The following is a 26,550-nucleotide window of genomic DNA, read 5'->3' on the forward strand; positions in this document are numbered from 1 at the left end:
CAGCTGCCATTTTTCAGAGGGGCAGTTATGAGTCAACCACGTTGCTGTGGGCCTGGAGTCACATGTAGGCCAGACCGGGTAAGGATGGGCTCTCACTCAGGGGCGAGGTGGCCGTGGCTTGGCCAGGGAGGTTTGTAGAAGTGGGAATGTTTTGAGAGGGGTTCCAAAGACTAGGATCAAGCTCGTCAGTGTTGATTTGAAGTGAATGGTGTGGTAGTGCAGGTGGGTGGGAAAGTGGTGTGGTTTCCCTCCCTAAAGGGAATTAGTGAACCAGGTTGGTTTTTACACAATCAATGATAGTTTGATGGCCACCGTTACTGAGACTAGCTATTAATTCCAGATTTATTAATTGAATTTAAACTCCACCAGCTGCCATGGCTGGATTTGAACCCCTGTCCAAGAGGGTTAGCCTGAGCCTCTAGATTACTATTCCAGTGACATTACCACTATGTGACTGTCTACTCCAGGCTTGTGCAGTATATTTGTTGCATCAAAACAAGGGCAACTTTGAATTTCAATAGTGCTTTTAACTTAAAGAAATTGCAAAACTATTTCATAATAGGGCGTAATGTAAACTTGCACTGAGTCATAAAAGAAGATGTTAGGTGAGGAGGCCATGGCTAGGCTGGGGAGATTTGTGGAAGTGGAAATGTTTTGAGTTTGTGTAAGCTTTCAGTCAATTATAATTGTCAGACTAAGTTGGGAAAGCTGACCTTAAAGGGGACTCTTAGTTCAGACTAGCTATAGACCACACTCGGTACAAGTATGTTATCACAAGCTTCACAGAATGTATTCACTTAATCACAAGTACAAAAACATGATACTTAACAAAGGCAGTGCTATACAGTCGGTTCACTCTGGAACAATTGCTCATGATCCTCCGGTTGACTGTGGCACTATCTCTTGCTGTGTTCTGTTGACCATAGTCTATCCACTTCCTGCTCATCTTCCTTAAGCTGCATGCCAAAAGATCCCAAGAACTCTTACTTTATACTGTTTTTGACTCAGCCCATGTGCACAATCAGTGGTGTTTCTGAGCTCTCATTGAGGGTCATCTCTCAGAATCACAGAATTGGTACAGTGCAGACGGAGGCCATTTGGCTCATTGTGTCTGCACCGGCCCTTGGAATGAGCAACTCACCTAGTTCCATTCTCCCGCCTTCTCTCCGTATTCCTGCTCATTATTTCTTTCCCTGATGTCATTTCCTATTATCTCCTGACTAGTTCCCCAAGGTGTTAGTTATGTGTGGGATGTCCCTCTCAAAGTAGTTTTTTCCATTATTTCATTAAGTTTTCTGGTTTTCCTCTGAAATAACGGGGTGCCTCAAGGTATTTTTGGCATTTGTGTCCTTGAGATAAGAGGCTCTAGGTATCAAGTACTCATGATTAGCTTCTCTGCCCATCATCCCAAATGCCTAATGGTGTAATGGTATCCTGTAGAATTTCCATTAAGACAGGTGCTGTGATTATTCATGCTTGGAATGAAGCTATTTAAAAAGATATAGGGCTGAATTTTGAGGTCGCCAGGCAGGCCCGGAAGCAGCTGCGAAATGGTTCGGCGCTCGTGATCGACCCCTGACCACAATTTCACGCTGGCTGGGGTAGGGGCGGGAGGAGGGTGAGCACTGAAGTCGGCGCGGGGGATCGTGCAATGAAGCTCCCTGAAGGCTGGGAGCTGAAGAATTTGAAACCATGAAATAAAGATTTGGAAATGCAAGAAAAAATGTCCACACATCAAACACCCTCACATGAACATATAGATTATAAAAATTCTGTCAAAACCTTTTTTAAAAAAATTAAAATCGAAAACCTCATCCTACCCATGGATGAGGTTTCCTCAAAAATCCAAAAGCTGCCTGACTGATTTGCCTGCTCACCAACCATAACGTTGGACAGGCAATGAGAAATCGCACTCAATCAATACATTAATGACCTCTTAGTTGTCAGCGAGTGCGCTGTCGGATCTCGCGCGCTTCTGCTGACGGAAATATCGCGCCAGTGCGTGATAACATCAGGATGCTCGCCCAACATCATCACGTGCTATTTTACGCTGGGGTGTGTCATGCACATGCCCGCACGCCGAGCGAAAAATCCTGCCCATAATGTTGCACCTTGATCTGATTCCAATTTCAAAGTCACTTCTTACCTAAAGCCCACACAAAATATATCTATCTATCAGTGCATAAGGACAATCAGTATGTTAAAGCTAAGGTAGCAAGGGTATATAAATTTGTTATACATTTTGAAAAAAAGTAATTACTTTTAAGGCTACACATTAAAACAAAAGTATAGCTTTGTAGCAAGCTAGGGCCATGTGGTGTATTGTCACCTGTCAGATAATAATGCACCAGCAATCAAGGCTCTTAGAGTGTAATAGTGTCCTACATTGACCATTATTACACAGAAAATATTAGATTAATTGATTAAAATACCTTGATCACCTAATCATTAAACGTAACTAAAGTACAAACTAATTATTAAACTTGGTTTTTCTTGTAATTATTTTACTATTAATCCATTTCTTAGGATAGAGATTTCTCCTGGCTTTACAACCTTCCTCTTTTAAGCATCTTAAAAGTCATATTTTTAACTGATATTATTTACTTACCTCGCTTCTGCCAGATCCATTGCATCTCACCACCCCTGCTTATCCCTGGTCATTGTGTGCCAAGCATTCCTTTCCAAGCTTGACCAGACGAGCAGTTCCCTTAACCTCTATATTCCTATTTCTTTTACATATGCTAGCAGAACTTTCACATTCAGGAAGATTCTTGGCCAGATTAACCACCATGCACTACTTCTTGGCCTTTCAAGGGAGTTCGAATGAATAGGATCAAGGTGGAAAAGCTGCTGATGTTGATTTGAAGTGAATGGAGAGGGGGTGGGGAGTGGTGTGCTTTATGCACAAAACTGGAGTCATGAGAATGTAGCTTTTAGTGAGAGATATAGGCTAAAGAAGCTTTCAGAGATAGGGTTGGGCATGTTTATGGAGGGATTTAAAGACCAGAACAAGGATCTTAAATGATTTAGATCAAGGGGACCAATGTACATAAGAATATAAGAAATAAGAACAGGAGTATGACTTTTGAGATCACTTCTTGATCTTCTACCTCAAATTCACTTTCCCAAATGCTCCCCCATATCCCTTGATTCTGACACCACAAATCTGACCTTCTTAGCCTTAAATATATTCAATGATGGAGCATTACAATCCTCTGGGATAGAGAATTCCAAAAGATTCACAACCTGTGAGTTAAAGCATTAGTCCTCATCTCTGTCCTAAATGATCTGTCCCTTATCCTGAAACTGTGCCCCCGTTGTCTAGATTCCCCAAACAGAAGAAACAATGTCTCAGTATCTACTCTGTCAAGCCCCTTCATAATCTTGAATGTTTCATTTAGATGACCTCTCCTTGTAAACTCCAGGGAATATAGATCTAATTTACTCAATCCTACGATTTCATCGTAGGTTAACCCTCATCCCAGGGATGCAATGAACCTTCACTGCACAGTCTCCAGTATAAGTATATCCTTCCTTAAATATGGAGACCAAAACTGCACACCGTATTCCTGGTGTAGTTTTGCCAAAGCCCTCTACAATTGTAGCATGGCTTCTTTATTCTTGTACTTCAATCCACTTGCAATAAAGGTCAGCATCCCATTTGTCTTCCTGATTGTTTGCTGTACCTGCATGATAACTTTTTGTTAAAAACAAAAAACTGCGGATGCTGAAAATCCAGAACAAAAACAAAAATACCTGGAAAAACTCAGCAGGTCTGACAGCATCTGCGGAGAGGAACACAGTTAACGTTTTGAGTCCATATGACTCTTCAACAGAACAAAGGAAAAATAGAAGAGAGGTGAAATATAAGCTGGTTTAAGGGGCGAGGGGGGGGTGGGGGGGACAGGTAGAGCTGGATAGAGGGCCAATGATAGGTGGAGATAACCAAAAGATGTCATAGACAGAAGGACAAAGAGGTGTTGAAGCTGGTGATATTATCTAAGGAATGTGATAGTAAAGGTACAGATAGCCCTAGTGGGGGTGGGGTGGGGGGAAGGAATTGAAATAGGCTTAAAGGTAGAGATAAAACAATGGATGGAAATACATTTAAAAATAATGGAAATAGGTGGGAAAAGAAAAATCTATATAAATTATTGGAAAAAAGGGGGATCGGAAAGGGGGTGGGGATGGAGGAGAGAGTTCATGATCTAAAGTTGTTGAACTCAATATTCAGTCCAGAAGGCTGTAAAGTGCCTAGTCAGAAGATGAGGTGCTGTTCCTCCAGTTTGGGTTGAGCTTCACTGGAACAATGCAGCAGGCCAAGGACGGACATGTGGGCATGAGAGCAGGGTGGAGTGTTGAAATGGCAAGCGACAGGGAGGTCTGGGTCATGCTTGCGGACAGACCGAAGGTGTTCCGCAAAGCAGTCACCCAGTCTGCGTTTGGTCTCTCCAATGTAGAGGAAGCCGCATTGGGAGCAGCGAATGCAGTAGACTAAATTGAGGGAAGTGCTTTTTTGTGTAACTTTTTGTGTTCCTTGTACGATGAGTACAAACAAGTCTCTGAACATCAACATTTACAAGTTTCACATCTTTTTAAAAAATAATCTTTTCTATTCTTACAACCAAAATTAATAAAGTTACACTTCCCCATATTATACTCCATCTGCTACCTTGTTGTCCACTCACTTGTCTACAACATCTCTTTTGCAACCACTTTGTGTCCTCCCCAAAACTTGAATCCCCGCCTAGCTTTGTATCATCAGCAATCTTAGATACATTACTTTCTGTCTCTTCATCTAAGTCATTAATATAGATTGCTAAACCTCAGCTATTTACACTGATCCTTGCAGCAATCCACTAGCCACAGCCTGCCAATTTGAAAATGCCCCATTTATTCCTACCCTCTGCTTCCTGTCCATTAACCAATCCTTTATCCATGCTAATATATCACCCTCAACTCCATGAACCCTATCTTGTGCATTAACTTTTTTGTGTGGCACCTTATCAAATGCCTTTTGGAAATCCAAGTATACTATATCTACTGGTTCCCCTTTATCTACCCTACTAGCTACACCCTCCAAAAACACTAATAAATTTGTCAAATGTGATCTCCCTTTACTAACACCTTGTTGACTTGTTCTAATTATAATTTGCTTTTCTAAGTATGTTGTTAAGACTTGATAATAAATCCCAGCATGTTCTCAATGACTGATGTCAGGCTAACTGTATTACCCTGTTTTCTCTCTCCCTCCTTTATGTTTGCTCATTTTCAATCCACTGGGACCATTCCAGAATCTAGAGAATTTTTGAAAATCGTAGCCAGTACATTTTCTCTGCAGCTATCTCTTTTAGAATCCTAGTATGTAGGCCTTCTGGTCCTGGGGATTTGTTGGATTTTAGTCCCTTGAGTTTCTCCAGTACGTTAACTATATTAATTACCTTAATTTCCTCATTCTTCTTAGCCCCTAGATTACCCTCTCTTTAACTTCTGTCTTCTGTGAAAACAGACACACAACACTTGTTCAAGTCTCCGTCATTTCCACATTCCCCATGATAATTTCTCCTGTCTCTGCTTCTATGGGATCAACATTTACTTTAGCTATTCTCTTCTTATTTATATACGTGTTCTTTACAATCTGTTTACTCTCTAGTTTACTCTCATTCTATTTTTTCCTTTTTCTAATCAACTTTTTGATGGCCCTTTGTTGGTTCCTAAAACACTCCCAATCCTCAGACTTCGTGCTATTCTTTGCAATATTTTAAGCATCTTCTTTTAGTCTAAAACTATCCTTAACCACCTCAGTAAGCCACGGATGGATCAGTCTCACTGAGTTTTTGTTTTTCAATTGGATGTATTTTTGTTGAACATGTTGAATGTTTCTTTAAATGATTCCTGCTGTTTACTTATGACCATACCTTTTAGTCTATTTACCCAGTCAACCTTAGCCAGCTCTCCTCTCATACCTATATAATTGGCTTTGTTTAAGTTTAAGAATCTTGTTTGAATGGAGTATGTCATCTTCAGACTTAATGTGGAATTCAATTGTATTATGATCACAATTTCACAGTGGGCCTTTTACTGTAGGGAGTCATCACTTTTTTTGCGTTCCTGAAAATCAGAACTTTGTGAAGTAGGTATTAATGTTAAAGCCAGAGTTAGGTTCCTTCGGCCATTTCTCGCCTGGAGAAACCAATGTACAAGTTGAAATACTGTACCACGTAGGTGCATTCCTAGCTGAATAGCTTGCAAAGTAAAATACATCACTAAATGCAGTAACTCCCTGCTTAATGTCGACTCACTTAACTTGTTATTAATAAAGTGGTGTCAGTATATCCATTTAACGTTGCCAGTTTCACTTCAATGTCGTTTGCCACAGACTTCCTCTTCTGTGGCCTGTTGGCTCACATGGCTTTTCCTGCAGTGCTTCCACCTCCACCCTTAGTCCCTCTAACTCTACTGCTGCCCTTGCCTACTCCAAGCTTCTGTTCTTACCTTAGTCCTCGGGGTCTGTTGGTCATTCTGGCTCCATACCTCTGGCTCCTCTGCTGGCTTTGCTTCTAAACTCTCACTGAAGTCCTGGGCTCCATCTAATGGCAGAATCAGGTCAGTGCAGGTAGTCCCAGGACTTCAGATAAAAGCAAAATATTGCGCATGCTGGAAATCTGAAACAGAAACAGAAAATGCTGGAAAAACTCAGCAGGTCTAACAGCATCTGTGGAGAAAAAAACAGAGTTAACGTTTCGAGTCTGTATGACTCTTCTTCAGACATCAGTACTTCTCAGTCTCTCAACATTTAAAAAATACTCTGCATTTCTGGCTTTCCTACCAAAGTAGATAACTTCACATTTTTTCACATTATGTTCCATCTGCTGTGTTCGTGCCCACTCACTTAGCCTGTCCAAATCCTCTTGAAGCCTTTTTGCATCCTCCTCAATTCACATTCCTGCCTAGTTTTGTGCCATCAGCAAACTTGAAAATATTACATTTGGTCCCCACATCCAAATCATTAATATAGATTTTGAATAGTTGGGGCCTAAATACTGATCCTTGAGGTATCCCACTAGTCACAGCCTGCCAACCTGAGAATAGCCCATTTACCCTTACTCCCTGTTTACTGTCCATTAACCAATTCTCAGTCCATGCCAGTATATTCTCCCCAATATTTCACCTCTCTCCTAACTATACTTCAGTTCTGCCGAAGGGTCATGAGGACTCGAAACGTCAACTGTTTTCTTCTCCACCGATGCTGCCAGACCTGCTGAGTTTTTCCAGGTAATTCTGTTTTTGTTTTTATTCTCCCCAATCCCATGCACTCTAATTTTTTTTCCTAACCTCTTGTGTGGGAGCTTATCGAAAACTTCCTTTATTAGTGGTGGCATATTTCCCAACCCCTCAGTTTTGGTGTAATCCAATTTTTATTAATTACCCTACAGCCAACTCAAAATAGGGTAAACTCAGAGGGTTAGTTTATCTGCACACACTGAAAACACAGGGGGTGGGGGTGGGGGGGCGCGGTGTCGCTATGTAGCCTCTGGTGCATTCATACAATAAAAGAGGGAGAGAGAGAGAAAGAGTTAAAGGGAAAAAGCTTACTGTTTCACACAAGTCCAGAATCAAAAGTCCAATGGTGAATTCTTTCACAGAGGTCGGCTGGTTGAACTGATGCTGGATAATTCACTTTTCCAGTAGAGTTGACTTCTACGATAAGATAGGCACACAGAGATGAGTTAGTCTTGTAGGCGATGGTATAGAAGTTCAGAAGTCCTAGTAGAAACAGTGTAGCTGGGGTGGGTAGGGGGGGAGGGGGAGTGCCAGGTATTCAAACCTGGACTGAACCCTTTTTCTGAGCTACTGCTTGCTAGACGGAAAATGGCAGACTGATTGCCAGTACATCAAGACAGTGTTACAGGTTCCTCCAGCTAGGGGGTCATGACTCCCACCTGTCCGCTTTGGCTTTGACAAAGGATGTATATTTCTTTGTCTGGATTCTTGAGATTGTTAATGTTCAACCACTATGAATTTGAAAGGAAAGGTGCAGGGTCCTTTGTCCGAGCAGGCTAGTAGTCTCTGTTGGCCAGGCCTGGCTTAGGACATGTAGATGACCTTTGTATAATTCCCTTTAAATTTGATCTCTTCAGTCTACAGGGTTGTTAGCATCTCTTCAGAGATAACGAGGCACAAATTTCTTTGATACTGCTAGATTAACTCCTATTGTTTGAAGGTCACAGCCAGAATGTTCCTTGTGTTCAGGGTTACAGGCAGACAGAGCATCAGCCTTTTTAAAGTCTTTGTCTAGTTTTTAAACTTTTAGGAAGCAGCCACAATGATATATTTATTTCATAAAAATATAGTGTGAGGTCTTGGCTCCGTTACATCATGCATTAGACATTCTCACTAACAACGGTTTAGTTTTCGACTTCCAATGATTTGCTTTTACATGCCCTATCATGGCAATGAAAACATGTCACAATGTGTGATGACAATATAAGCACGCATAAATGCAGGTGCACCCCCACGGAGAGATACAATGATGTTGCAGCTATGTGAATGTCATTGTGGGCATGCATGAAATGATCTTGCAAGTTGCAATGCTCTGCGCGTGTATAGTGGTATCATCATGCAGTTTGTGGTTTATTGCATTGATGGCAGGAGGAGTGTGTGCATGGGAATTGATGCAAGTTGTAGACGTGTTCTGATGACTTCGGAGTTCACTCTACACATGCGTGGAGCGAACTTGGCCTCGCTGGCAAGACATACTCCGGTTTTCATTTATTTTGCATTTAAAAATTTCAATCCTCAATCTAAAAGTTATACTCCTAAAACATATGGATCATAAAATTAGATATTCATAACAATATATATAATTTACAGTGCTACGTTTATTTACAAAAAAGCATAATTATAGATTGTTATTTACATTAAATTATTTCTGTTACTGCACTGGGATGAGAGTATGTGATCTCTCGATTTTGTTTACCAAGGCGGTGGCATAGCAATATTGTCACCGGACTGGTATTCCAGAGACCCAGGGTAAAGCTCTGGGGACCCAGGTTCAAATCCCAACGTGGCAGATGGTGAAATTTGAATTCTGGAAATCTGGTAAAGTCTGATGATCACCATGTTGAAAAAAACCCATCTGGTTCACTAATGTCCTTTAGAGAAGGAAATCTGCTATCCTTACTTGGTCTGGTCTACATGTGACTCCAGACCCACTGCAATATGATTGAAGAGTAATTAGGGATGGGCGATAAATGCTAGTCTAGCCAGCGACGCCCTCATCCCATGAACGAATAATAAAAATAAATACATTTTGCGCTGATTACTGCACACGAGTTTAATGTAATGAATGTTCCATTCCAGTAGCGCTTCACTTGCTCTTCATATATAATTTATAAAGTATTTCGATGTTTGCTATTTCTACGTTGTTGGAATCTTCGCTTTTCCGCTTTAGCTCATTAACGTGATTCTGCAGACAACTTCGTTAATGGGCGAAGCTACAAGATAGGAGTAGTGCCAAACTAGAGTGTGAAAAATAGACTTTAGCATACAATTAGTAATTAAATTTAGGCCTTTCGGTGTTTTAGTTATGAATGCAGACCCTTCAAATCAAGTTCAGGACTCAGTCAATTTTGACCCTTTTTTGTATGTACATAAATAACATTCCCTAGCGTGCCGCATCTTCCATTAGAGACTGCAGATAGAATAGGATAATAGGATTCTGCATATGTATTTATTACAATATTTTAATCAGCACTTCGCCATGATTCGGCGAATACTCGCCAAGGATCTGCCTTCGGTCAGAGAACTCGAGAAGAAGATTTATTACAGATTTTAATCAGCGACGTTGTAACATATAAGTACACCAACCCTGAGCTCCTATCTCTTAAGGGTTAGATGTCTTAATATTGAAACACGAAAACAGTAAATTTACAAATTACAAATAAGATTGGGCGACGAGTGCGAAAACAGAATGAACATTTCTGGAGATTAAATCTGAAAATGCTGGAAAGACTGGATCAGTTCGATTCTGATAGGTCATCGACCTAAAACGTTAACCCTAACTTCTTCTTTTCGTATATGCTGCTTGGCTCACTGAATGTTTGCAGCATTTTGTATTTTAGTTTCCGAAGTCCTGAATTTGCAATATTTTTCTACTTGTAATTTTTGTCTTGATTCGGCATTTGAGCAGTAATGGTGTGACATTGTTTGCCTGTTCTTAGATTAGTGATTGATGCAATGCCAGTGATCGATTTGCATTCCTGAATATGTTTCTTGGAAAACTTAATCGCACTGGTTGGTGAACAAAGACGTCATTGTACAGGAAGGAAAATGTGAAGAATTGATAATCTATTTCCTGTTATTTGCACGGTTGAAAGTGCGTTTCCTGTTAGCAACCCAGAAGGTGTAGAACTAATGGCGACCCGTTTCCTCGGCAGGATACGCAAATAGATTTCGTGATTGTGGAAAAAAAATGTGACGACCTAAATACTACTAATCGCACCTCAAGTGAGTATAAATTATTTCTATATACGTTGTCTAGATTTTCTCCCGCTCCTCAACCTGCAAGAGATTAGTCTGCACAGTAAAGATTACGTAAACGTCGACTGATAAACACGGCCATAAATGCAAGGGTCCGATCTTTCCGAAATTGTTGGGTGCTGTTAATATTTTGGGTGTGCGACTATAATTTTTTTCTTGAATGCATATTTGTACAACCCTTTTATGGACTCGATTTGCAAAATACAGGCCAGCAAATTGCGAATGACAAAATGGCAAAAGATTTTTAAGCATTCGAGTTGTCCTAACTAATTAGATGTGCTGAGGAACTTGCTGTAAACAAAAAGCTGCCTTTATAATCAATTTTTTGCAGATAACGAATAATTGTAGATTAAAATTAACAACCACTGTGTGCACAGAAGTATTTGTAGTGAGTATATACTATATAGACACACACAAGTTGGGGAATAAAGTTATGCACCTGATCACACATTCAACTTAGTGGGAGGAGAAACAGATCGGCCAAATGCACCTTGTGCTACTGTATTTACCAGGGCCGATAGCATTGACCAATTAGACCAGAACAAATATTAGTGCTCCCTTGAAGGAATGCACGACGAGTTGCTGTTTCATGTTAAAAGAATTTGCAGGTAATCTTAAACGACGATTTAGTTATCAATATCAACGAAGCAGACAGCTTCCAAGTCTTTATAAAATGCCTCAAGTAAACTGGTGGATGACATGTGATTGTGCACCATGGTCATCTTGATGCACGTTAGGGATTGGAACAGTAGAAAGCAGCTGGAAAGATCCCCCATGCTGATCTTGCGCATCTTGAATTTGTGGATGGTTGATTTTGTCAGGGCAACATGCAGCTTGTAAGCTTACAGTCCATATTGTTTAATTTATATTTTAATTCTATTCATGAGCTATGCCTATTGTACAAACTGCATCATACCTAATTCTTCAAGCAAAGGACAGCTTAGGAACAAAGCCCTTTAAACATGTACTACTTTTTAATTAGATTCTGTACCTCAACTCCAATTTACCTGCCTTTGCTCCAAACTTTTTGATACCCTTATCTAACAAAAATCTTAGCAATTTAATTCTTGAAAATTTCAATTGATCCACCTTAGCATTTTTGAGGAGTGTTCCAGGTTTCATTTCCATTTGAGTGCAAAAATGCTCATAAATGGCCTAGCTGTAATTTTAAGATTATGCTCTCTTGATTTGGATTTCCCCCACCAAAGGAAATATTTTCTGTGCCTACCCTGTCAGATCCCTTATCAAATTAAACACCTCTATTAGATTACCCCTCAGCCTTTTAAACACAAGGACTACAGGCCAAGGTTATGCAACTTGTCCTCCTAATTTATCCCTTTATGCCTATAATTCTGGTGAATTTGCACTCAACTCTTTCCTGAAGTTAAGTGATCAAAACTGAATGCAGTACTGCAGATACAAAACACTGTGGATGCTGGAAAGCTGAAATAGAAACAAAAAATGCTGGAAATAAGACAGAAATTAAAGCAGGTCAGGCAGCATACGTATCAAGAAACAGAGTTAATGTTTCAGGCCTTTCACCTGATAATAGTATTTATGTTGGCTATTGACCTTATTTTGATTATCATTAATTGTGAAAGCTCTGCTTCCCCTGGAAGGAAAATCAATTAGTAAATTCATTGCTTTAACACTAATCTGCAGTTTTACTGAAGTATGGTACTGAAATAATTTATAACTGGGTCTCTTGTGTTGATGTTGGTATTTCTTTCATAATAGAAAATCATATGTCCATAATACTTCATGTAAATAGAGTGCTAATATATTGATAATCCTTTTTTATCTCATTGTTAAAGAGTGCTTTGAGAAAAACTCTCTGCTGCTGTGATGAATCTGTGTTTTAATTTAGTTTATTCTTTTAAGGTCTAAGCTTGCTCACCAGGAATTTGATCTTGTCCTTGCTGAACCTCTCCCTCTGGGGAAGTAATGTAAATAGGTACATACTTGAAATCAGTTTGCAGCTGATTGCTGTATAGCTCCGGAAAATTTCTCTTTAAACTGATTCATGGAAACGATCTTGAATGTGAGTTTCTTTCCTGGAGGTGGTGGCATGAGAGTTAAAACCCTGTTATTTGAAGGAGCTAAGCATCGTTGTGGGCTTGTTCATTGAAAAATGTCTCCTCAAGTTGTTTCTCCGCTTAGTATGGTTTAAGAACTGCAAATAGAATTGCTAGACTGACATTTAAACACTGGTGTCGACAGAGGAACATAGGAGCAGGAGTAGGCCATTTGGCCCCCCAAGCCTGCTCCGCCATTTACCTGGATCATGGCTGATCTTCTACCTCAACGCCATCTTCCTGTACTACCCCATATCGCTTGATGTCATTGGTATCTAGAAATCTGTCAATATCTGCTTTGAACATACTCAGTGACTGAACCGCCACAGCCCTCTGGGGTAGAGAATTCCAAAGATTCACCACCTGCTTGAGTGAAGAAATTCCTCTCATCACCACACAATATCAAGTTGCCTGTAATAAATATATAATGGTGCATCTGTCCAGGGGAATTTTAATTAAAATAAAGACTTAAAGACTTCTGGCTATTCAGTTTATTTCTCAAATACTTTGGGCAAGATGATTATTTGGAAATAGAAAACATAGCTAAAGATTGACAGGAAGAAGTATCTAAAGGCCCTTTCAAGACCTCCGAATATGGAGCCATTAAACCCTTCGATAAACTTCAAGCCAATAAAAGTAAAAAAAAGTGGCCATTGGAAACCTGAAATAAAAACAGAAAATTCTGGAAATGTCCAGCATGTGTGAAGAGAGATGGAATTAACATTTCAGGTCGTTGACCTTTCATCAGAACTGGAGGAAGTTAGAGATGCAACAGGTTTCAATCATCTACAGAGATGAGGAAAGAACAAAAGGGAATGTCTGTGATAGGGTGGAAGACAGGAAAGATTAAACAACAAGATTGACATTCCATAGCAAAAGGGGCTGGTAATGGGATAAGTAACACAACAAAAGATGGGTGTCGAGGAGGTTTGAATGGCAACACACAGGATCGTTATCAGCACCCGCTTGTCAGTGGAAGTGCTGCTTACAATCTGTAATTGTTGAACTCAGTGTTGAGCTTGGAAAGTTGTGAAGTGTTTATTTGAAATATGAACTGTTGTTCCTTGAGCTTACATTGAACTTCATTGGAACTCGGAAGACCTATGACAGGGAGGTCAGAGTGGGAGTAGATGGAGGATTAAAGGAACAAGCGACTGGAAGCCCAGGGTCACGCTCAGATTCCAAATGGAGGTATACTGCAAAGTGGTCACCCAAACTCCAAATGGTCTCCCCATTGTAGAGGATACCACAGATTGCACAATGTTCAGCACCATTCGCGACAACTCAGATACTGAAGAAGCAAGACCTTGACAATATCCAAGCTTGGGGTGACCAGCGGCAAATAACATTCGGGCCACACAAGTGCCAGGCAATGACCATCTCCAACAAAAAAGAATCTAACCATTGCCCCTTGGCATTACCATCACTGAATGCCCCACTTTAAACATCCTTGGGGTTACCATTGACCAGAAACTGAACTGGACTAGCCATATGAATACTGTGGCTACAAGAGCAGGTCAGAGGCTGGGAATTCAGCGGCAAGGAACTCACCTCCTGACTCCTCAAAGCCTGTCCACCATCTACAAGGCACACGTCAGGAGTGTGATGGAATACTCTTCACTTGCCTGGATGGGTGCAGCTCCAATAACACAAGAAGCTTCACACCAACCAGAACAAAGCAGCCCGTTCGATTGGCACCTCATCCTTATCTGAAAAGGAAGACTCTGCAAGGAAATGGGAAGATGGCAGGGAATTGACGCGAGGTGAGTTGCTCATTTGGAGAGCTAGTGCAGATGTGATGGGCTGAATGACCTCCTTCTGCACCGTGACAATTTTGTGATTCTATGTAAACTGATTTTTTAATCGTACTGTTTGTTCATCAGTACATAGGGAAGGGGTCATCAACAATGCTATCAAGTGGCACTTGCTTAGCAATACCTGCTCACTGACGCCCAGTTTGGGTTCCACCAGGGCCACTCAGCTTCTGATCTCATTACAGCCCTGGTTCAAACATGAATAAAAGAGCTGAACTTCCAAGATGAGGTGAATGTGACTGCCCTTGACATCAAGGCTACATTTGACTGAGTGTGGCATCAAGGAACCCTAGCAAAACTGGAGTCAATGGGAATCAGGGGAAAACTCTCTATTGGTTGGAGTCATACCTAGCACAAAGGAAGATGGTTGTGGTTGTTGGTGGTCAATCATCTCAGCTTCAGGACATCACCGCAGGAGTTCCTCAGGGTAGTGTCCTCTGCCCAACCATCCTCAGCTGCTTCATCAATGACCTTCCTTCCATCATAAGGTCAGAAGTGGGGATGTTCGCTGCTGATTGCACAATGTTCAGCACCATTCGCGACGCCTCAGATACTGAAGCAGTCCCATGTCCAAATGCAGCAAGACCTGGACAGTATCCAGTCTTGGGCAGACAAGTGGCAAGTCACAATTGCACCATACAAGTGCCAGACAATGACCATCTCCAAGATGAGAGAATCCAACCACTGCCCCTTGATGTTCAATGGCATTACCGGCACTGAATCCCCCATTATCAACATCCTGGGCGTTAGCATTGACCAGAAACTGAACTGGACTAGCCATCTAAATACTGTGGCTACAAGATAGGGTCAGAGGCAAGGAGTCATGTGAAGAGTAAGCCACCTTTTGTCTCCCCAAAGCCTGTCCACCATCTACAAGGCACAAGTCAGGAATGTGATGGAATACTCCCCACTTGCCTGGATGAGTGCAGCTCCTACAACACTGAAAAAGCTTGACACCACCCAGGACAAAGCCTTCCACTTGATTGACATTACATCCACAAACATTCACTCCCTCCACCACTGAAGCACAGTAGCAGCAGTGTGTACTAGCTACAAGATGCGTTGCAGGAATTCACCAAGGCTCCTTTGACAGTACCTTCCAAACCCATGACCACTACCATCTAGAATGACAAGAAATCCCCAACCTATGCCATTGTGACATTTTCTTTGCTGTTTTTTGAATTTGTGTTAATTAAATCAATCTAATAGACCTCCTCTGAACCTCCTCCAGTGTATACATTCTTCCTCAAATAAGGAGACCAAAACTGCACACACTATTCGAGATGTGGACTCACCAATTCCCTATATAACTGAAGCATAATATCCTTACTTTTATGTTTAATTCCCCTTGTATTAAAGGATACCATTCCATTAGCCTTCTTCATTACACGATGTATCTGCACGCTAACTTTTTGTGACTTACGCACTAAAACACCTAGATCCCTCTGCACCTCAATTCAGCAGTCGTTCTCTATTTAAGTAATTCCTCTGCTTTTTCATTCTTCCCGCCAAAGTGAACAACTTCACATTTTCCCACATTATACTCCATCTGCCAGATTTTTGCCCACTCACTCAATCTATCTATATCCTTCTGCAAGCCCTTTATGTCTTCTTCCAAACATACTTCCACACCTATCTTTGTATCGCCTGCAAATTTAGCTACCATGCCTTCGGTCCCCTCATCTAAGTCATTGATGTAAATTGTAAAAAGTTGAGGCCCCACCATAAACCCCTGCGGGACTCGTCACATCCTGCCAATCAGACAAAGACTCATTTATGCATACTCTTCATCTTCAGCTGCTTCATCAATGACCTTCCATCATAAGGTCAGAAGTGGGGATGTTCGCTGATGATTGCACAATATTCAGCACCATTCACAACTCCTCAGATACTGAAGCAGTTCAAATGCAGCAAGACCTGTGCAATATCCAGGCTTAGGCTCATAAGTGGCAAGTAACATTTGTACCACATAAGTGCCAGGCAAGACCATCTCTAACAAGTGAGAATCCAGCCATTACCCCTTGACATTCAATGGCATTATCATTGCTAAATCCCCCATTATCAACATCCTGGGGGTTACCATTTACCAGAAGCTGAACTGGACTAGCCATATAAATACTGTAGCTATAAGAGCAGGTCAGAGGCTAGGAATCCTGTGGTGAATATCTCATCTCTGGCTCCTGAAAGCCTGTCCACCATCTACAAGGCACAAGTCAGGAGTGTGATGGAATACTCTCCAGTTGCTTGGATGAGTGCAGCTCCAACAACACTCAAGAAGCTTGACACCATCCAGGACAAAGCAGCCTGCTTGATTGGCACCTCATCCACAAACATTCACTTCCTCCACCACCGACAGACTGGCAACAGTGTGTACCAGCTACAAGATGCATTGTAGAAACTCGCCAAGGTTCCTTAGGCCACACCTTCCAAGGACCACTACCATCTAGAAGGACAAGGGCAGCAGATAGATGGGAACACTACCACCTGGAAATTCCCCTCCAAGCCAGTCATCATCCTGACTTGGAAATATATCACTGTTCCTTCACTGTTCTTAGGTCAAAATCTTGGAACACTCTTCCTAACAGCACTGTGGGTGTATCTACACCACAGGGACTGCCGTGGTTCAAGAAGGCAGCTCACCGCCACCTTCTCAAGTGCAATTAGGGATGGGCAACACCAACATCCCATAAGTGAATTTAAACAAAGGAATGGTCTTGACAAGGTGGACATGGAAAGAATGTTTCCTTTTGTGGTTGAATGCCGAACTAGAGGGCACTGTTTTAAAATTAGGGGTCACCCTTTTAGATCAGAGGTGAGAGTTTTTTCTGAGGGTTGTGCGACTTTGGAACTCTCTGCCTCAGAATATGGTGGAGGCGGGGCCAGTGAATATTTTTAAGGCAGAGGTAAATAAAGTCTTGTTGGGCCAAGGAATCAGAGGCTATTGGGGGTAGATGGGAATGTGGAGCTTGAAACACAAACAGATCAGCCATGATATTATTGTACAGCGGAGCAGGCTCGAGGGGTCAAGTGGCCTACTTCTATTTCGTATGTTTGTTCTTAACTCCCTTCCTAACAGCACTGTGGGTGTACCTATACTAACACGGACTGGAGCAGTTCAAGAAAGCAGCTCACCTACCTTCTCAAAGGCAATTAAGGATGGGCAATTAATGTTCACCGAGCCAGAGATGCGCACCCTGTGAAAGAATTAAATAAAAGTGTCAACTTCTTGTCTCTTCCTAAAATGTTTTCAAAAATCCATGTAAACCACATCCACTGCAATTCACCATGATGTTCAGCTGCACCTTGACTGTGTGGGACAAGTTTGATGGACCAACTGGTCTTTTCTTGCCCTTTATTTTGATATGTTTGTATGTTAGTCTAGTAGGCTCCTGCACCAACAGTATACTAGCTTCTTGAATGTGGCAAGTTGACTTCCATGATCATTAGTGCATGTCAGCAATTTAACTGCATCATGGCTGAACCCAATCCCATTCTCTATATTACATGCACACTGCATTGTGTTTTTTAAAATATCTTCATGGGACGTGGGTATCTCTGGCAAGGCTAGCATTTACTGTTCATACCTAATTGTTCTTGAAAACATGGTGATGAACTGCTACAGCCCATGTGATGAAAATATACTGTAAATCTCTCCAGCCTGGTTCGCTTGGGACTAAGTCATTTCTGGATTTGGAATCTTCTGGATTACAGAATTGACTCAGTTGCCAGGATTTTCCCCTTGGGGGCGGGGCCCGCTCGCCGAGGGGAAAATGACACGGGATGACGTCGGGAGGAACCCCCAATGTCATCCCGGTCCCTTTAAATTTTTAGGAAGGCGGGCGGACAGCGAAATCAGCTGTCCACCCGCCGACCTGTCAGTGGCCAATTGAGGCCATTGACAGGCTAATTAAGATAATTAAAGACCTGCCCATCCAAGCTTAAGGCTGGCGGGCAGGCCAGGAGCCTCAGCGGGCTCCAGATTATTCATGAAACTTCATCCACTGGCGGGATGAAGTTTCATGTCCGTTTTTTAAAAATTTAATAAACTTTGTGTGTTTCTTATTAACATGTCCCATCTCGTGTGACATTGTCACATGAGGGGGACATGTTAATAGTTTTAATATTTCTCTACTTTTTGACTTTTACCTGTCAGTAAACTCCCTGAGACAGCACTTTGCCTCAGGGAGCAGTGCGCTCTTTCGCGCACATGCGCGAAAGAGCGCACTTTGACCGATGGGGAATCCCTCCACCCCCCGCAGAGGAAGCACCTAGCGCTTCCTGTCGGGAAGGCCGTTGGGCGGGCCTTAATTGGCCCGCCCACTCAAAATGGTGGTGGGCCCCGTTTCAGTGGTGGGGGTTGGCTGTACGCCCGCCGCCAAGCTGGTGGGGCCCGCCTGCCATCCGAGGGCTAAATTCTGCCCAGTGTGTGTGAACCTGAAAATACTGTAGATATAAATATTTATCTGAAACATAAAACAGTGAGAGAGCATTATAAAGCAGTAATAAACATTGTTTCACTTACCTAAATACTGTATCTTCCATGTTTCTCCCAAGTCACTGTACTTAAATTATGCTGATGATAAGTGAATGCTTGGGTCTGATCAAAAATTTTCTGGACAGCTGATGTTTCTAAATAATACATCTGCGGACTGGAGAGGTTACAGTGAACACCCACAGTGTTTTTTGGGGAGAGTTCTAGAATTTTGACCCAGTGACAAATACAGTAATAGTCCTCTGTGTTGATGCTCAACAGGTAACCTAGGACATCAAGTTACTATAGATGTACTTTCGCCTAATTTTGAGTAGGCAAATGCAAGACTATCAGCCAGATAAAGTTAGGTTACAAATTGACAATCAGTGACAGTAACTGGACACATTAGTTATGTTCAACTCTTGTTTTACTTGAACAATCTAGTTTGTGACCATAAGATAAAAGCAAAAAAACTGCGGATGCTGGAAATCCAAAACAAAAACAAAAATGCCTGGAAAAACTCAGCAGGTCTGGCAGCATCTGCGGAGAGGAACACAATTAACGTTTCGAGTCCGAATGACCCTTCAATAGAACTAAGTAAAAGTAGAAGAGAGGTGAAATATAAGCTGGTTTAAGGGGGGGGGGGCGGGACAAGTAGAGCTGGATAGAGGGCCAGTGATAGGTGGAGATAACCAAAAGATGTCACAGACAAAAGGACAAAGAGATGTTGAAGGTGGTGATATTATCTAAGGAATGTGCTAATTAAGGGTAGAAAGCAGGACAAGCAAGGTACAAATAGCCCGGGTGGGGTGGGGTGAAGGAATCGAAAAAGGCTAAACGGTAGAGATAAAACAATGGATGGAAATACATTTAAAAATAATGGAAATAGATGGGAAAAGAAAAATCTATATAATATAATCTATATTATTTTCCAATAATTTATATAGATTTTTCTTTTCCCACCTATTTCCATTATTTTTAAATGTATTTCCATCCATTGTTTTATCTTTACCGTTTAGCCTTTTTCGATTCCTTAACCCCACCCCAACCCCACTAGGGCTATCTGTACCTTGCTTGTCCTGCTTTCTACCCTTAATTAGCACATTCCTTAGATAATATCACCACCTTCAACACCTCTTTGTCCTTTTGTCTGTGACATCTTTTGGTTATCTCCACCTATCACTGGCCCTCTATCCAGCTCTACTTGTCCCGCCCCTCCTTAAACCAGCTTATATTTCACCTCTCTTCTATTTTTACTTAGTTCTGTTGAAGGGTCATTCGGACTCGAAATGTTAACTGTGTTTCTCTCCACAGATGCTGCCAGACCTGCTGAGTTTTTCCAGGTATTTTTGTTTTTGTTTTAGTTTGTGACCATATTGAGCTTCAATATCTTTTTTTTGCGTCTTTGCTAATTGAATTTTCTTTCTTCAATGATTTGAGCTTTTTTCAGTGTCTTGAGCATTATTTTAAAAATTGGATGCTCCACAACTAATTATCAAAAGCAAGAGGCTAAAAGGGACGAATTACTGTGCTTGAACTTTTTAATATCGTTTTTACCCTTGACAGTTTTTAATACAGTAAATAAATAACTGCAAGAGTTGGAAATTTGATATGAAAACATTTTTTTTTTTTAGAAATACAAGAGAGCAATCAGCATCTTTGAAGAGATTCAACAGGTTATCCCAAGGTACTTAAGGATAATGAAGACCATTCAGTCAGTCTTACCTCATCCACCCACAAAGATCTTAGTTGGGGCATTTCAGTATTTAGTCATTTCTTAAAAGATTCCACAGATTTTGCTTTCAGCTCTTGCTGGATATCTATTCCTCTAGTTGATTCTATAAAGCAGAATTTCCTGACATAAGTCATAAGCTGTCAACTCGAGCTCATAACTTTGAGTCAGAAGATTTGTGTGTTTTATTTGTTCATGGGCTTTTCGCTCACTGGTAAGGACAGCATTTATTGCTCATCTTAATTGCGCTTGAGAAGGTGGTGGTGAGTTGCCAGCTTGAATCACTAGTCTGTTTGGTGAAGGTATTCCAACAGTGCTATTAGATAGGGAGTTCCAGGATTTTGATGAAGGAATGAAAATATGTTTCCAAGTCAGGGTGGTGTGTGACTTGGAGGTGAACTTGCCAGTGGTGGTGTTCCATTGTGCCTGTTGTCCTTGTCCTTTGTGAAAGTTGTTGTTGGTTTTTAGGTATGCTGTTGAAGAAGCTTTGGTAAGTTGCTGCAGTGCAACATGTAGATGGTGCACACTGCAGCTACGATATGCTGGTGGTGGAGGGAATGAATGTTTAGGGTGGTGGATGGGGATCCAGTCAAGTAGGTTGTTTTGTCCTAGCTGGTGTTGAGCTTCTTGAGTTTTGGAGCTGCATTTATACAGGAAAAGGATTCCATCATGCTCCAGATTTGTGCCTGGTAGATGGTGGAAAAACTTTGGGGAATCATGAAGTGAGTTACTTGCCACAGACTAACCATCCTCTGACCTGCTTTTGTAGCTATAGTATTTATGTGGTTGGTCCAGTTCAGTTTCTGCTCAGTGGTGACCCTCAGGATGTTGATGGTGGGGACTGTTGATTGTGATGATGGCAATGCCATTGAATGTCAGGAGATGGTCCAATTTCTCTTGTTGGAGTTGGGCATTGCCTGGCACTTGTGTAGCATGGCTATTATTTGCCGCTTATCAGCCCAAGCCTGAATGTTGTTCAGGTCTCTGTGCACATGAGCACTATCTGAGGAGGACATGTAGTATCTGAGGAGTTGCAATTGGAACTGAACACTTCGCTATCAGCAAACATTCTTATGATGGAGGAAAGGGCATTGATAAGGCAGCTGAAGGTGGTTGGACCAAGGATACTTCCCTGAGGAACTTCTGTAGCGATAGCCTGGGGCCCAGATGATTGACCTGCAGCAACCACAGCCATCTTCCATTGTGTAAGGTATGTCTGCAGCCAGCGGAGAGTTTTTCCCGTGACTCCCGTCACAGGCTGTGATAGCATAGTGGCTGTGTTATTGTGCTAGTAATGCAGAGGCTTGGGCATGTGATCTGTTGATTTCAGAAGAAGTTGAATGGGAAACTGAAAGAAATAAACTTGCAGGGCTATGGGGATAGAGCAGAGGAATGTGACTGACTGGTTTGCTCTACAGGAAGCCCACATGGACTAGATGGGCTGAATGGTCTCTTTATGTGCTGTAAATGAGTCTGACTTAAATTTACTAGGGCTCTTTGCCACATTCTGTCAAGTGCTGCCTCATATCGGGAGCAGTCACTCTCACCTCTCATCTGGAGTTTAGTTGTTTTGTTCATATTTGGATCAAGGCTGTGTACATGTTAGACAGTGATATCTTGGTGAAGTCACTGGACTAGTAATCCAGAGGCTCAGGCTAATTCTCTGGGGACATGGGTTCAAATCTCACCCCGGCAGCTGATCAAATTTAAATTCAATTAATTAAAATCAATTTATTGAGTCTGGAATTGAAAAGCTAGTCTCAGTAAAGGTGACCATGAAACTACCATCAACTGTCATAAAAACCCATCTGCTTCACTAATACCCTTTAGGGAAGGAAATCTTCCACCCTTAACCCGGCCTGACTTACATGTTGGACCCAAAGCAATGTTGTTGACTCTTAATTGCCCTCTGAAATGCCCTAGCAAGCCACTCAGTACAAGGGCAATTAGGGATGGGCAACAAATACTGGCCTTGTCATGCAATGCTCACATCCCATGCAAGAATAAATGGAGGTGTTTTCATATAGCTCTTTCATTTTTGCTCTATGTTGGGATAACAATGCCTCCAAATAGGATTCTCTTGCTTTTCACATTGGAGAAAAAGAAGAAAAACAGTGGTGTTGACTCTGGCATTTTCTGTTGATGGGCAAACCTTGTGCAGATACAGGGAACATGGAAAGCAATATATGCTGAAAAACAGTTCAGTGTCACAGAATCACAAAATTGTGATGCTATCACAGAAGGAGGCCATTGAGCCCATTGTGTCTGCATCAGCTTTGTGAATGATCAGCTCACCTAGTTGCCATTTCCCTACCACCTTGCACTTTCTTCCTTTCCAGATAACAGTCTAATTCCCTTTTGAATGCCTCCATCAAACTGAGGTACTGCATTCCACACCTTAACCACTCACTGTGTGAAAATGTTTTGCCCTTGTCGTCTTTGCTTCTTTTGCCAATTACTTTCAATCTGTGTCCTTTCGTTCTTGATCCTTCCATGAGTGGAAACAGTTTCTCCCTATCTACTCTGTCCTCGTGATTTTGAATGTCTCTATCAAATCTGTCAAATCATCTACCAAGGCTGTGATGACTTTCTGACAGAGGGACAGAAATAACAATGGCCAGAGGGCCATTAAGGGGGAGATGGTGGTGTAATGATCATGTTACTGGCCTAGTTATCCAGATGCTCAGGCTAATGCTCTGGGGACATGGGTTGAAATCTCCCCACAGCATCTAGTGGGATTTAAACTCAATTAATAGATCTGGAACATAAAGTTAGTCTCGTTAATGGTGACCATGAAACAATCATCAGTTGTCGTGAAAACCTACCTGGTTCATTTCAGCTGCATGCCTTCGAGGAGAAAACACTTTAGTTGAAGTCCAAGAGACAGATCCAGCCGAAAGCAAGTCAGCATCCCAGGACGACCGGCTTTTCGTTCTCGACCAGTCTTTCTACTAATATCGCATGTCCACTATCCAGAACCTCCAATCTTTTGACCCCTTCGCTGGTGCAACTAAGGGTGACAACCGCCTCTCGGCAGGTACTGAAGAGTACATCCATATAAGAATTCAACAACATAACGGCAGGAAGACACTGACCACCGTCCAAGGAATTACAGATGATTTTGATAAAAAGAAACTTGCCTGCAACAATACTGTGATAGAACACCCTGAATACGGTGAGGTATTCCAACTTCAAGGTGACCAGCGGAAGAATATCTGCCAGTTTCTTCTGGAGGTTGGCATTGTGAAGGAGGAGCAGTTAAAGGTCCATGGCTTCTAAAGGATGCGTGTAACAGCTCCTGAAGTTTCCTGTTGTATGGCTGGTTATTTCTATATTTGTTTGCTCATACACACATATAGTATGCAGGAATAAATTACTGCAGTGACTGGATTTCCCATGTGATTGGATCTTCAGGATTTAACTACGAAATGCATGACTACAGAAGAAGTGTGCTATTTAGGCTAGTAACTCATAAGAAAACTGCTATAAGATGGTAATGAAATGACAGACATGTATATTTAGCACATTTCCAATGGAAATGTTTTAGTGCTAATTTTTCTACTTAAATTTTCATGATTTTGAAGTTTTTTGTTGTATTAAAACCATGTATGTTGTATAAGGCAAGTAACAATAAATGAGCTATGTATTCCAAAAAAAAATACCCATTAGGAAAGGAAATCTTCCGTCCTCACCCGGCCTACATGCAATGTGTTTGACTCTTAATTGCCCTCTGAAATGGCCTAGTAAGCCACTCAGTTCAAGGGCAATTAGGGATGGACAACAAACGTTGGCCTTGCCAGCAACGTCTACATCCCCCTGAAAGAATAAAGGAAAAACATCTCCTCTCAGCTTTCACTTCCCCAAGGAAAACAGTCCCAATTTATCTAATCTCACTTTATAACTGAAGTCCCTCATCCCTGGAAACATTCTTGTGAATCTTTTCTGCACTCTGTCCGATGCCTTCACGTTTTTCCTAAAGTGTGGCACCTAGAACTGGACGCAGTACTCCAGCTGTGGCTGAACTAGTGTATAATGCAAGTTCAGCATTTATATAGACTATCCCTCGCTAGTGAAGGTCATTGTCGTTCATGATTCTGAAGATGGCTGTTGAGGCCCATTCTGAATCTTTTTTCTTTATTTTTTCATTGGATATAGGCATTGGCCAGCATTTGTTGTTCATCCCTAAATGCCCTTGAACTGAGTGGCTTGCTAGGCCATTTCAGAGGGCAATTAAGAGTCAACCACGTTGTTGTAAACCTGGACTTGCATGTAGGCCAGACCGGGTAAGGAAGGCAGGTTTCCTTCACCTGAAGGACATTAGTGAAGCGGATGGGGATTTACAACAATTAGTGAAAATTGTCATGGTCGCCATTACTCAGAAACTCTTTTCGAGTTACCAACAGTCATAGATTGCAACTCTTCCGAGTACAATCACAGTTCTTGGTTTCCGGGAGTGGGACATGAACCCACAACCCTCTGATTCAAAGGCGAGGGTGCTATGAACTGAGCCACAGCTGACACCTCCACGCCATTACTCAGACTAGCTTTCAATTCCAGACTTATTAATTGAATTGAAATTCCACCTTCTGTGGTGTAATTTGAACCTATGTACCAATGCATTAGTCTGGGCCTCTGGCTCACTAGTCCAGTGATACTACAAATATACCACCATCGCCCCTAGTATTATATCTATTAATATATGTATAATAATATATATTAATAAATATAAATTACTCTGCAGACTTTTTGGCATGTAGGGAATTTGTTGTCATGTGGGATGTCTGGTCATGTATTTGTAGTTTGAGTCATGTTGTGTTCTTCTTGCTGCCCTCGCTTTTCCTCTTTGTTTTGTTGTTGTTTGGTCTCAAAATGTTGGGACCCTTCCCATAGACGCCATCTGGTTCAGTCCAGGGCGATAAATCTCGCAGGAGTTATGTCAGTGTTGCATTACTTTCAGCACACCCTTGAAACCGTTTTTCTATCCTCCTCTGGTGCGTCTGCCCTGACTGAGCAGGGAGAAGACGACCTGCTTTGGGAGCGTGGTATCTGACATCTGAACTACATGACCAATTGAATGAAGCTGTTGGCAGATGAGCATAGCTTTGATGCTTGTGGTGCCTCCTTGTGAGAGGACACTGATGTTGGTGTGTCTGTCTGCCCACTTAATATGTAAGATTTTCGTAGACAGCATTGATAGTATGACCCTAGTCCTTTGAGGTGCCTCCTGTACGATGCCTATGTTTCAGCTCCCCCCCCATACAGTAAGGTCGGGATCATGGTAGACCATGAACATGTTTTCATTTTTGATGTCAATTTTGTTATGATGGGACAGGTGATAGGTGCCAGGTGGACCAAATCCACAAGGGAAACATGGCCACAGTTCTGTAATTTGTATTTATTACGAGAAGATTTGTGCACTGAATTTAGAAGTAGTGAGTCCACTAACAACTTTAGGGCTTTTAAAAATTAAATTAAAACATTTATTAGCAAAAGAAAATAATTCAACACAGACATAAGATTAGTTACTTGATGATATAACAAATCCTAAATTTCCTAATTAACCTGACTCCCAATTACACATAGATATAAAAACAAAAAACTACTGCGGATGCTGGAAATCCAAAACAAAACAAAAACAGAATTACCTGGAAAAACTCAGCAGGTCTGGCAACATCGGCGGAGAAGAAAAGAGTTGACGTTTCGAGTCCTCACGACCCTTCAACAGAACTGAGTAATATTAGGAGAGGGTTGAAATATAAGCTGGTTTAAGGTGGGGGGAGAGAAGTTGGTGGGGGGGAGGGGGGTGTGGTTGTAGGGACAAGCAAGCAGTGATAGGAGCAGATAATCAAAAGATGTCACAGATAAAGGAACAAAGAGGTGTTGAAGGTGGTGATATTATCTAAGAGAATGTGCTAA

At 41.6% G+C, this 26,550-nt stretch overlaps 1 pseudogene; it reads left to right on the forward strand.

Moving 5' to 3' along the window:
* Positions 1-23,364: 23,364 nt before the first annotated feature.
* Positions 23,365-24,293, forward strand: LOC144672649 (eukaryotic translation initiation factor 1b pseudogene; annotated as a pseudogene).
* The last annotated feature ends 2,257 nt before the right edge of the window (positions 24,294-26,550 follow it).

The sequence above is a fragment of the Cetorhinus maximus genome, chromosome 3 (genome assembly GCF_964194155.1).
Source record: "Cetorhinus maximus chromosome 3, sCetMax3.hap1.1, whole genome shotgun sequence".
In the NCBI taxonomy this organism is placed as follows: domain Eukaryota; kingdom Metazoa; phylum Chordata; class Chondrichthyes; order Lamniformes; family Cetorhinidae; genus Cetorhinus; species Cetorhinus maximus.